This window comes from Chionomys nivalis, chromosome 6, assembly GCF_950005125.1.
Source record: "Chionomys nivalis chromosome 6, mChiNiv1.1, whole genome shotgun sequence".
Taxonomy (NCBI): Eukaryota; Metazoa; Chordata; class Mammalia; order Rodentia; family Cricetidae; genus Chionomys; species Chionomys nivalis.
In genome coordinates, this window is record NC_080091.1 from 8,858,985 (window position 1) to 8,873,237 (window position 14,253).

Below are 14,253 nucleotides of genomic sequence, written 5' to 3' on the forward strand. Positions count from 1 at the left end.
ATTAACCTTAAATCTATATCAATAAGCTAAAATTAAAACCAATATAAAATATTTTGAAATTAGCAAGTTTTTGATTAAAGTAGATTCAATAATCTACCCTTTTTTTCTATTTCTATATCATATCCTATTTTCTTCTTTTAGAAAGTGATTGATTATGACCAATAACAATTATAACTGACTTCCAGTAAATAAAATAATTATAAATAATACTTTGGAAATTTAGGTATAGTGTTGATTGCTTGGTGCTAGTGATCTTTAAAAGACCCTGATAAAATTTAGAATTATTGTCAAGACTTGGAGGCTAGTTTATCTCATCTAGCAGCCTTAAATCTGTTCTGGATGTAGAACTGAGAGGAAACTGCAACAGAAGCACTCTGAAATATTGGATTATCTGGGCCATTGCTCCCATCAGAGACCTCCTAGAGGGCCTTCATTGATCAAACCATGTTAACCTGGAAGGATATACAGCCTCTCATCTACTGTGGAAACAAAAGTAGAACCTCTTTTCCAATGAAGCATATCCTTAGACCCAAATTTTGAACTCAAGATGCCTTTAAAATATATAGGTTGGTTTAAATTAACAGTCCCCACAATCAAATGTCTCTTAGCAGTTAGCTCATTAACAGCCAAAACTCCATAGAAAACACAATAATATACATAGTCCAGACTCTCTGTGCATTTTCCATTATTACATTACTTATTATAATTTTTATTACTCTATTTGTCTTTCAAGGACATCATTTTATTATCTTTAAATTACTCTTTTACTCTATGACTGTCTCTATCCTTTTCCCTCTATCTCCCAAGTCTACAAGCACTTTTAAATTCACTGTGACCCATTTAAAGGTCTTTTTGTCTGAATCTGTCTTTATTGCATTTTGGTGGTGTTTTTTGATTACATGAAACAGATCTTAAAATTGTGCTATTAGCCATCTGTACTGCTCAGCTTACTGAATGGTGCTAGAACATGGTAGTTGGCTCCTCTCCCTCAGTTCTCTGGGCATCTTATCTCATGGTGGAGGTACCAGTGAAATTCATGCTCACCATCCCAACTCTGCCTCAAAATTCCACACCATCCCACATTGCCTCACCATCCCACACTGCCTCAAAATAGCATGCAGTCCCCTGCCCATAAACCACAATAAAGTCCTCCACATCAGGAACTCCCAAAAGAGCCATCAGAACTGACAGCACAAAGCCAGGAAGCTCTCTCTTAAAGGAGCCAGGTATCTGCTCATGGCCAACAAACAAAACCTATCTGAAATACTGAGGCTACCAAGAAGTCATGTCTGACTGGTTTGTGTGTTCTAGCATCCTATTATTTAAATGTTCTCAGGATTTATGTGGATGTACATGTGACACATTGCAGCATCACTTGTTAACTGAAGAGGTGCTTTTGCTTCCTAACAATCCAGTCCTGAAACTTAATAATAATTATAAACTGTTTGGACTATTATTCAAACTTATTACTAACCTATTACTAACTTCTTATAACTAGCTTCTATTTTTAAATTAACCCATTTCTATTAGTCTATATATTTCTGCATGGCTCATGGCTTTACCTGTGGTCTACTCCATTTTGTTGCTACAGCAGTGGCTGGTATTTCCTCAGCTCTGCCCTTCTTCCTCCCATTTTTTAGTTTTATTGTTCCCCCTAACCTTACCCTACCTCAAAAAGCTTTTATTATTAACCAATGAGAGGTATACATATTTACAATATACAGAAAGGTTGTCCCACAGCAATAGTAGCAATTGAGTTTATGCTTAATAAAATATTTTTTAAAAAGCCTGATCCCCATCATTCCATAAAGAAACAGGATAGAATTGAAAATAGAGAAATCCTGAAAATCAATTATCATTAACCCAGAATTGTTTAGTGCCAGTCAAATGTGAAATGGGCATTCAAGATTCAAATTAAATGGAAGGGGCTTCATAGCTTGTAGAATTTAATACATTAATGTAGAAAAAGGGAAGAAAAGTTATTGTAACAAAAATGTGAGCCATCTCTTGAAGAGAAAACTCACATTGACTTACAGTCCTGGGCAATCCAGTACTTTATCTTAGATGTTTATTTATTTGTGTACTTAGAAGTGTGTGGAGAAACATAAAATTGCCAAGATTCAGGATGTCAAATGACCTCAAAGTTGTTTCGATTCCCTCTTAAATTCTAAATCCCCAGCGATGTGTAGGCTTTACAGGCCTAAGTCACTGTATTAAGTTTACTTAGCTTGTAGAGAATAGCCAAGCTTGTATGTTGGTAAAATCACATCTTATACAAACAGCATTTCTATGAATCATTTTCTTTCTTGTAGGAAAAATAGCAATGATGTGTCATTACAGAAATTTGTGGCATTGTCTTCTCACAGAAAAAAGAGCTTCTATTTTTAAAAAAATCAAATCAGTTTCCATGTCTCTAAAAAGAAATTGTAGGGTGCCTTTTTCTGTTGCGGGGTTGGTGAAGATCTTCTCCTCACCAAGGCCAGCTGGACTGTGACTGTAAAAGCATGGGATAAAACTGGACTCTCTGAACATGGCAGATAATGAGAGCTGACAAGAGGCCAAGGACAATGGCACGGGGTGTTGATCCTACTTTAGGTTCTGGCTTTCTGGGAGCCTAGACAGTTTGGATGTTCAACTTCCTAGATCTGGATTGAGGGGGGAGGACCTTGGACTTTCCACAGGGCAGGGAACCCTGACTGCTCCTGGGACTGGAGAGAGAGAAGAAGAGGAGTGGGGGGAGGGGGAGAGGGGCGGGAGGAGGGGGAGGGAAATGGGAGGCGGGGAGGAGGTGGAAATTTTTTTTTTCAATAAAAAAATATTCAAATTGCAACATTGTTTAAAAATAGAAAGAAAAAGGCAGTAATTTGTTACTATTGAAGATTGCTATTATTCCAGCACTTTCATCTGGAAATTATAAATAAAGCAATAGAAAGAAGGAAAAAAAAAGAAATTGTAACATCAGGAAATTAAAAAAACTAATGAATTTTGCATGTCATTATTTAACTTTTTTTTGTGTTAAATTAACTAATGCTATGTAACTCCATTTCATCCTAGGTGCAGTTTGATGGGTTTAATATGAGCTTTTGCTCATTCACTCTTCTGACATGACTTCTTCTGTTCCATGCAGGTAACCACCTATGCTTTCCAATAGTTCCCTATCAGTGTGTGTCATTTATGTAGGTACCTAGAAACATGTTCTCTTGTTAAAAGAGAGCTGTACTGTCAAAAAGGTAATAGTCAAACTCATGATATTAAATGCAAACTTGGCTCTACAAAACATGTTAAATATGGAAAGCATTTATGTTCCTTTTGGAAAGATCCCTCCCACAATCAATCATCTTTACCTCTCTATATTTTAAATTCTTTCTTGTTCATACAATCCACCTCCTCACTGAAACATGATGCTCCATGTACATAATGTTCTGCTATATGTCCTCAATCTAAAATATATTTTAGTAGATTAGATAAGGGATCCACATTCTTGGTTTCTTTTTTTTTAAAGTTTATGTGTGTGTGTATCTGTCTGCCTGTCTGCCTAACTGTCTGTCTATGGATGTTAATGGCTATGTACAGGTAGGTGAGGAGGTCAGAGAGATATAATTCCCTGGGAGCTGAAATTACAAGCAGTTAGGAGATAGCACACATGGGTGAAAGACAGGACGTATTTTTAAATTTGTAGCTACATCTGTGACCTACTGTTGTGTAGCTTCCTGTTGTAAAGAGAGGGTGCTTTTGTTTGTCCCAGCCTCTGGGCTCGCTTACACCTGAAATAACTACAGAGAAAATGTATTCATTAAAACACTACTTGGTCCATTAGCTCTAATTTGTTATTGGCCAATTCTTACACCTTAATTTAACCCATTTCTATTAAGCTGTGTATCACCATGTGCCAGTGGCTTTCGGGGAAAATTCTAACCAGCATTCATTTCAGGCAGAAGACCCATGGTGTCCCTCACTCTGCCCTTCTTCCCAACATTCAGTTCTGTCTTCTTCACCTGCCTAAGTTCTGCCCTACCAGTCCCAAAGCAGTTTTTTTTATTCATTAATCAAAGAAAGAAACACATGAACAGAAGACCCTCCTACACCATTTCCCCTTTTCTGTTTAAACAAAAAGAAAGACTTTATCTTTAACATAGTAAAATACATATAACAAAACAGATATAAAGCAAGAATTACAGATGCAATATTTATATCTATTTTATCTTTTCTCATAACAAAGGAAAACTATAATTATAACTATCTATCTATACTTCTACTCCATCAAAAACTCCAGAAAGAAATAATATTACCTAAGTAAACAGGAAGTATATTATAAACAGCTTCTAAAACTCTAGAATTGACAGAGACATCTTGTTGCCTGGATATTTACCCAAAGTTCTTCTGTACCATTGGGGCATCCATCTTCAGCTTGCATGCCCATAGTATCCAGCAGACTTTTCCATGAAGCTAGAAATTTCAAAGGCAGTTCAATCATTTTCTTTTGTGTCCTTAAGAATGTCTCACAGACTCTTTCATGAAGCAGGAACCCTGAAGGACCATCTCACCTTCAGGTAAGTTCAGCAGTCATCTCTCTGTGAATACTGCATGTCTAGTGAAGCAGTGCAGGCAAGAGAAATTTCTTGTCCAAATGGCTAGCAAACTCCATAATGAGCCTCTTCAATGCCCATCTTCTTCTTGAAGTAGCTGGTGCTTCCAGAAGCAGATATTTTTCACTGTCATGAAAAGGCCTAAGTTATTAAAACATTTAAATGCCATATTCTGTAGTCTTTGAAAGATATAAAGAATACCTACCTGAAGTATATCTCTGCACAACTAGTAAATCTAACATGACTACAAACTTGACTATTATTGATGATTATCTATTAACCTATATTTCTTAATTATATATTACATTCTTAAATGAGTTACTCAATCATAATACCTTAATCAAGATCATAAATAGAGATACATATAGCAAAATTGACCTTAAATTTATACCAATAAAATTATTCATATCTATATCATATCACCCTTAAATGTAAAATAACATTTATATACAATGTTTGGGAATATGGGTGTAGTTTTTTCTCTCCAAACTGCTTCATGCTGAATGGGGGCACTGTTAATCAGGTTTTTCATGGTGTGTCCTGTGTGCTAGGTTCATCTCAGTCAGCAATTGAGCAAAGTAGTTTTTGAGGATGCTCACAGCAACCTTTCCGGAGGCCTGGGTCCATGAAACCAGATTCACCTGGAGGCAATCCACAGGTTCTCATCTTCTGTGAAAACAAAAGAAGACATCTTTTTCAAAGCATCATATCCTTGGACCCAAATTCTGAAGTCATAATACCTTTATAATATGCATGCTTGTTTAGCTGAGCAGCCCACACAATGAAATATCTTCCTGTACTTAGCTCCTTCACAGTCAAAAAATTCAAAAATAACACAATAATATACATAATTCAGATTCTGTGAATTTTCCATTTTTATGTGGCTTATTTTTCTTTACTTCTTTTAATCTGTGACTATTTGTACTCTGTCTCTTTAAAGACTTTACCCTTTTTTAAGCATTAACTTTATTTTATGACTATATTCTTTTACTTCTCTCTCCCAAGCCTACATACATTTATCCAACACTGTGGTGACCCATTTAGAGGTCATTTATGTCTGAATCTGTCCTATTGTGAATCTGTAATTCTTTACTGTTTAGAAGAGCTTTTAAAATGCTAAGCAGCTTGATCGCAGTTGCTCTGGTTGTTAGCTCCACCTCTGTCCAATTTTCAAATGGTGGAAGCATCACCAGTGCCAGCTCTGGGGCCACCAGGCAGGACTCATGCTCAGCAGTCCAACCCCAAGAATGAGCCTGTAGCACATAAACCCTTTTTAATCTGAGTTACAGCCAAATATACCACACAGAGCACTGTGCAGCCTGGAAACATCTCTCTGTATGGCAGCAAGAATCCACCATGCTCTCCTGTCTACCCAAGCCTAGTAGACCTGTTCCTGCCATCTGCCCAGGCAGGAAGATCCAAGCCACAGGCATGGTCTCAGCTACTTTCTTCTCTACCCTGAGTGGGGAAACAAAGACCTGGGCCCACAAATGTTCCATAGCCAGAGTTTTCACCATCATCATGGCCTAAGAAGCCTTGTTTTAAAATGGTGCAATTTTTTTTTTCTGCTCCTATTGCTGAGTCAGGAAAATTTCTCTGCAGCATGCCACCAGCAAACAGCAAAAAGCTGTTTTGTGTGTGTGTGTGTCTATAATTAAGCTCTCTCAGGTTTTTAAGAGGATTTAGTCCATTACGTTGGTGCCAAACTGTTGCATGGGAGGGGCAGGGGGCCCTTTGTTTGTCCCGGTGGCCCAGCTAGTTTATATCCAAAATAATCACACAAAAGCTGTGACTTCAAAATTGAAGTCAAAAGGTATGTTACTTTGGAGAAGAGTATTTGCTTTTTCTTCCACAGGAAATGAGAGACTGTGGATTCACTCTGAGTTAAGAAAAATCAGGTTTGATCAAGGAAGACCACCTGAGAAATCTCTGGTAGGAACTGATAGCCCGAATGTCAGAGTTCTACATCCAGAACAGGTTCAAGACTGCTGCCAGAGATGATCAAGACTCACGGGATACTCTAGTCAGGACTTGATCATAATTCAAAAAATTTTCTTTAGGTCCCCATAAGATTATCAGTGCCACAAACCAGCAGGAAGTAGCCTGGAATACTATGCTCACATTCCCCAAAAAATAGACTATGGATATTTTCCTTTGTTAAAAAAAAAGAGGGGGAAGAGATATGGGACAATTCTATATCCTGTCAATTATGTTTTAAATAAACACTGATTGAACAGTAGCCAGGCAGGAAATATAGGTGGGTCAATGAGAACAGGAGAATTCTGGGAAGGAGGAAGCCCATTCCTCCCCAGTCCTGTCCAGACACCAAAGAAGAAAGATGTGACCTGCCCCACCGAAAAAGGTACTGAACCCTGTGGCTAACATAGATAAGAATAATGGGTTAATATAAGTTATAAGAGCTATACAAAGCTTGAGATAATGGGTCAATCAGTTTATCATTAATATAGACCTCTGTGTGATTTTCTCTGGGGCATAATAACTGCGAGATCTGGGCAAAATAGAAACCCCAACAAGCAGGACCTCATGTTACAGCTTCTTCAGAAAGGTGAAAGAAACAGAAGTTTGTCATAGTGCTTTTGTCAAAAACTGCAATTTTTAAAAGATCATATGATTATCTGATTTTTTTAAAATTTATTCTCATAGACTAGGACAATATATAAATGATTAAATTATTAAAGTTATATGAAAAAGTACATCTCAGTATCATAATCTTTATGTATATAAACATACATTTTAATTACAGTTATTATGAGGACATTGCATCAAAATTCTTCAGTGCTCAAGACTCCTAAAAATCAGGTCCCTCCAGCTGACACTGACTGACACCAGCTCCAACTTTAACCTTGTCCAGGATTGACACAGTATTCTGTCATGTGAGAAAGCTACAGTATCAAATAAGACTGTGATCTAATGCAAGAAAACAGAAGAGATGCCTAAAAGAAGATTGTATTGAGTCATACACCGGAAGTCAAGGAGACAGGGTGTGCCAGTATGATGAGTGGCATATAGAAAAGGAAGAGTTTGGAGCACTTTTGAGAACAATACATCTTAAGGATGTGCTATGTATTAGAGCACTCTTCTCAGTTTGGTGAAGCCTATTGGTTCTTCTCAGGGAAAAGGGCAGCAGAAAACACAAAATCAGAGCTTTTTATTTTATTGTTTTAGAAAAAGAAAAAAAACTACCTTTTTTCATTTTGCATCTCAATCACAGTTCCCACTTCCTCCCTCTTCCCATTCCCTCTACCTTTCTCCCTACTCTACCCCCCATCCACTTCCCAGAGAGGGCAAGGCAGATTGTTCCCAGGAATGACTAAGGCCCTCCCCACTATATCCACACTGAGAAAGGTATCCATCCAAGAAGAATGGGTTCCAAAATGCCAGTACAAGCAGCAGGGGCATGTTCTGGTGACACTGTCAGTGGCCCTGCTATCTGCCTCAGTCATACAAAGGCCACCCACATTCAGTGGGTCTAGCTTGGTCCTATGCTCTTTCCTTCCCTGTCCAGCTAGAGTTGGTGAGCTCCCATTATCTTAGGTAAGCTGTTTTAGTGGTGTCTCCTTCATGGTCTTGATCTTTTTACTCATATTTTTATTTCTCCCACTCTTCAACTGGACTTTGGGAGCTCAATCCAGTGCTCCATTGTGACTCTCTGTCCCTGTCCCCATCAGTTGCCAGATGAAGGTTCTATGGTGACATTTAAGATAGTCATTAATCTGACTACAGGGCAAGGCCAGTTCGGGTACCCTCTCCACTATTGCTTAGAGTCTTAGCTGGGGTCATCCTTGTTGATTCCTGGAAATTTTTTTAGTGTCACGTTTCTTTCTAGCCCTATAATGACTTCCTCAATGAAGATATCTCTTTCCTTACTCTCTGTCACTGTCCTTCCCCCATCTCAACTATCTTATTCCCTCAAGTTCTCCCCCCTCCTCCCCTCCTTTTCCCCCCTCTGCACTCCCTTCTCTTGCCAAGCCCATGCTTCCAATTTTGTCAGGAGATCTCATCTATTCCCCTTCCCAGGGGGATTTATATATGTTTTTCTTAGGGTTCATCTTCACCTTCTTACTTAGCGTCCCTAGGGTCATGGACTATAGGTTTGTTATTTTTTTATTTATAACTAGTATCCACTTATGAATGAATACATACAATTTTCATTCTACTGAGTCTAGGTTATGTCACTCAGGATGTTTTTTCTAGTTCCATTCACTTGCATGCAAATTTCAAGCTGTCATTGTCTTTTACCACTGAGTAGTACTCCACTGTGTAAATATATCACATTTTCTTTATCCATTCTTCAGTTGAGGGGCATCTAGGTTGTTTCCAGGCTCTGATTTTTACAAATGTTGCTGCTATGAACATAGTTGAGGAAATGTCCTTGTACTATGATCAAGCATCCTTTGGGTATATACCCAAGAGTAGTATTGCTGGGTCCTGAGATAGGTTGATTCTCAATTTTCTGAGGAACCTTCATACTGATTTCCAGAGTGATTGTACAAATTGTCATTCCTACCAGCAATGTAGGAGGTGTTCCCCTTACTTCACATTCTCTCCTGTATAGGGTATTATTGTTTTTTTTTTTTATTTTATTTAACCATTCTGACAGGTATAAGATGGTATCTTAGAGTTGTTTTTAATTGCATTTCCCTTGTAGCTAAGGATGTTGAGCATTTTCTTAAGTGTCTTTTGGCCACTTGAGATTCTTCTGTTTAGTTCTGTACTCCATTTTTAAATTGGATTATTTGGAATTTTGATGTCTAATTTCTTGAGTTCTTTATATATTTTGGAGATCAGTCCTTTGTCTGATATGGAGTTGGTAAAGATCTTTTCCCATTCAGTAGGTTGCTTTTTTGTCATATTGACTCTGTCCTTTACTTTACAGCAGCTTCTCAGTTTCAGGAGATTCCATTTATTTATTGTTACTCTCAGTGTCTGTGCTACTAGTGTTATATTTAGGAAGTGGTCTCCTGTGCCCATGCATGGAAGGCTACTTCCCACTTTCTCTTCTATCAGGTTCAGTGTGGTCAGATTTATATTGAGGTCTTTAATCCACTTGGACTTGAGTTTTGTGCATGGGGATAAATATGGGTCTAGTTTCACTCTTCTACATGTTGACATCCAGTTGTGCCAGCACCATTTGTTGAAGATGCTTTCTTTTTTACATTGCATAAATTTAGCTTCATTGTCAAAATTCAGGTGTTTCCAGATGTGTGGATTAAAATTTGGGTCTTGGATTCTATTCCATTGGTCAATCTGTCTGTTTTTATGCCAATACCAAGCTGCTTTCATTACTGTAGCTCTATAATAGGGCTTTATATTAGAGATGGTGATGCTTCTAGGAGTTCCTTTATAATATAGGATTGTTTTTGCTCTCCTGGGATTTTTGTTTTTCCATATAACATTGATAATTATCTTTCAAGGACTGTGAAGAATTTTTGGGGGATTTTGGATGGAGATTGCATTGAATCTATAAATTGCTTTTGCTAGGATTACCAATTTTATTATGTTGATCATATGTATCCAAGAGCATGGGAGATCTTTTTATTTTCTGATATCTTCGTTATTTTCTTCAAAGACTTAAAGTTCTTCTAAAACACATCTTTCACTTCTTTGGTTAGTGTACCCCAAGATATTTCATGTTATTTGTGGTTATTATGATGAGTGATGTTTCTGATTTCTTTCTAAGCTTCTTTATCATTTATATATAGGAGGGTTCCTGATTTTTTGAGTTAATCTCAGATCCAGCTACATTACTGAAGGTATTTATCAGCTGAAGGATTTCCCTGATAGTGTTTTTTGGGTGATTTTTGTATACTTTCTTTTATGTTTTTGTTTGTTTGCTTTCCTTTGGAGTAATATATTTCTATTTATTTTCCATTTCAATTTGTTATGAAAGGACTCATGGTCATGGGCCCAGTGTCTTTAAGGATTAGGAAGGAACCAATAGGAAAAGAGTATTTCTCTGTTCTCCACTTGGTAGTTTTTTAAAAATACATGTGATGGCAAAAAAGTGGTGAGACTTTCTTGTTGGGATCTGCTGCTTGCCCACAATTCCCCACGAACAGTGGAGAAGGCATTGGATCCCGTGTATACTTTCATATCATTTGTGAATAACAAAAGATTGACTTTTTCTTTTCCAATTTATATCTCCTTGATCTCCTTTTGTTGTCTTATTGTTCTAGCCTGAACTTCAAGAACTATGTTGAATAGATACAGAGAAAGTGGACAGTCTTGTCTCCTTTCTGATTTTAGTGCAATCACTTTGAGTTTCTCTCCACTTAATTTGATGGTGGCTGTCAGCTTGCTGTATATTGCTTTTATTATGTTTAGATATATTCTTGTATTCCTGATCTCTCCAAGACCTTTATCTTGAAGGAGTGTTGGATTTCTTCTCATGAGCATCTAATGAGAAGATCATATAGTTTTTTTCTTTCAGTTTATTTATATGGTGAATTACATTGATAACTTTTTTTATGTTGAACCATCCCAGCATCTCTGAGATAAAGCTTACTTAATCATGTTGGATGATTTTTTTGATGTGTTCTTGGATTCAGTTTGCAAGTATTTTATTGAGTATTTTTGCATCATTGTTCATGAAGTGATGGAGGAGTTAATATGGTTTATAAATGTTCTTTTACATTTAAAGGGGGATATGATATAGATATAAATAATTTGCATTGGTGTGGAATTTAAGCTCAATTTTGTTATATGTATATGTATTTCTGATCTTGATTAAGGTATTGTGATTATATAGTTCATTTAAAAATGTAATGTAAATATAGGTTGTTAATGGATAATCATAAATAATAGTCAAGCTTGTAGTCATGTTAGTTAGATTTTCTAGATATGCATAGGTATATTTCAGATAGGCATTCTTCATATCTTTCAAAGACTGCAGAATATGGCATTTGAATGTTTTAATAACTTAGGACTCTTCATGACAATGAGACACGTCTGCTCCTGGCAGCACCAATCTACTTCAAGAGGATGATGGGCATCAAAGAGGCTCCTTATGGAGTTTGATAGCCATTTGGGCATGAAACTGCTCATGCCTGGACTGTTGCATAAACTGAACACAAAAAACTCGCAGAAAAAGTACTGCTAAACTTGCCTAAAGGTGAGATGGTCTTTCGGGGTTCCTGACTCATGAAAGAGTCTGCGAGACATTCTACAGGACACAGCAAAAAGTGACTAAACTGTCTTTAAAATTTCCTGCTTGATAAAAATGTCTGCTGGATACTATGGGCCTGTAGGCTAAAGATGGATGCCCCAACGGTACAGAAAAACTTTGAGTGACTGTCCAGGCAGCGAAATGTCTCTGTCATTTCTAGAGTTTTGGATTTCTTGTTTACTTAGGTAATATTATATCCTTCTGGAGTCTTTGATGAAGTTAAAAAATGGATAGATAGTTATAGTTTTCCTTAGTTATGATAAGAGATAAAATAAATATAAATATTTTAACTAATTCTTGCTTGATAACCATTTTGTTATATGTAATTTTACTATGTTAAAGTTAAAGCCTTTCTTTTTTTGTTTAAACAAAAAAAGGGGAAATGATGGAGGAGTTACTTTCATTTAATGAAGAAACTGCCTTGGCCCATTTATAGGCCAGCCCTTAGGTGGGTGGAGTAAACAGACAAAATGCTGGGAGAAAAAAGCCGAGTAAGGAGTCGCCATGATTCTCCCACTCCAGACAGACACAGGTTACGATCTTTCCTGGTAAGCTAGCTCATGGTGCTACACAAAATATTAAAAATGAGTTAGATCAATATGTAAGAGCTAGCTAATAAGAGGCTGGAGCTAATGGGCCAAGCAGTGTTTAAGAGAATACAGTTTCTGTGTAATTATTTCGGGGCATAAGCTAGCCATGCGGGCAGCTGGGTGTCGGGGACGCAGCCCCGCTCCTCCTATTACAACAATGAAGGAGATTGGTCTGCAATTCTCTCTCTCTCTCTCTTTTTTTTTTTTTCGGTTGACTTTTTGTGTGGTTTCAGTATCGGGGTAACTGTAGCCTCATAAAAAGACTTTGACAATGTTCCTTATGTTTTTATTATGTGGAACACCTTAAGCAGTATAGGTATTAGCTCTTCTTTGAAGTTCTGGTAGAATTCTGCACTGAAACCTTCTTGCCCTGTGCTTTTGTTGTTCAGAAGTCTTTTGATGACTGCTTCTATTTCCTTGCAGGTTATAGGTCCATTTAAATTATTCACCTGGTCTTATAAAATAAGAACTTTTAGGATAAGTTCATCATCAAATAGTTTACATAAGATGTAAATCAGGTATATTAACTATTGTTATTGAAAGTTGCTAACATGTGAAAGATCTATAGAGGAATATGCAAAGACAGCACATTTTAAGGGAAAATTTCTCTGATTTGCATTGAGGACAAAATGCCAAGAACTGTAATTCAGTCATGGCATTTATTATATTGACACTGGTAAAGAAAACTAAATATTTATGTTATTGAAAAAGAGAAATTATATTTTCTGTGAATTTAGAGATCTTCTAATATTTTCATAGGACTCTGCCTCAAGAATATCAGATGTGAGTGACTGGAGAGATGACTCAGTGATTAGAGTCTCTTTCAGAGGTCCTGCTGTCCTTTCCAAGCACCTCCATGGTGGCTCACAACCACCTTAGTGGAATCCAATGCCCTCTTCTGGAATAAAGTTGTGTGTGTGTGTCTCTGTGTGTGTGTGTGTATGCATATATAAAATAAATAAATCTCATATATATATAATAAATAAATCTTTAAAAATAGAATCCCTGATATAGGAGCATTCCTGTTCGCTGAAGACAATTCATTCGCATTATTTTAGACTTTCTAATTTTAACTGAAATAATTCTCACTCTTACTTCAATTATCTAGGAATCAGTCACTTAACCAAGCAGTGATTTCAGGCAGTGTTTGTTAAAAAATGTCTATCAAAACATGTAGAACCTACAGTGTATATTAACAAACTTCACTTTTCAAGAGAACCAATATTATTTACAATATTCTAATGATAAGAAACTGTATCTTTTAAGTATTAATCTGATAAGAAATTAGTATGTCTAAGAAAAATCTATAGCTTGCCCATCAGAGATATAAGTACTGTTCCAGTAGGCTTTCTATTCCTTAATGTTATACTAGAATATTCAATATTCTTCTATAAGATGATAAATGAAGAATGATTTCTTGGTTACATTCATATCATTTAAAATACACTATATGTTACCACCATTCACTAAAGCAAGGTATTCATAGCCTCATAATAGAAGACATATGAGTTCTATAATAGCACACATTTTAATAATGAACACATGTTTGGATATATTATAAAAATTAAAAATTAGCTTTGGTTTCTTGAATGACATTCCAGGAAGAAGTTGACACTAGAAAATACTAAAAATACAACAATCTTTGTCTCCTTAGTCCTTCTGGAACAGTACTAAATATTCAATCTTGGAAATTTTCTGCTTGAATGATTTGGACTCATTGTCAAGTTATTGTCAATTAGGAGAGAAATCATCTAAATAATGAGGAGTGAAGATAGGTGAAGCTTCATTGAGATGCTGTAACTCAGGTTGGGGTTTTGACATGAACTTATCTTTGATCTGTGGGATGCCTTCAGCTGTCTGCAGATACTAGCATGGGATGTTGCCCAATATA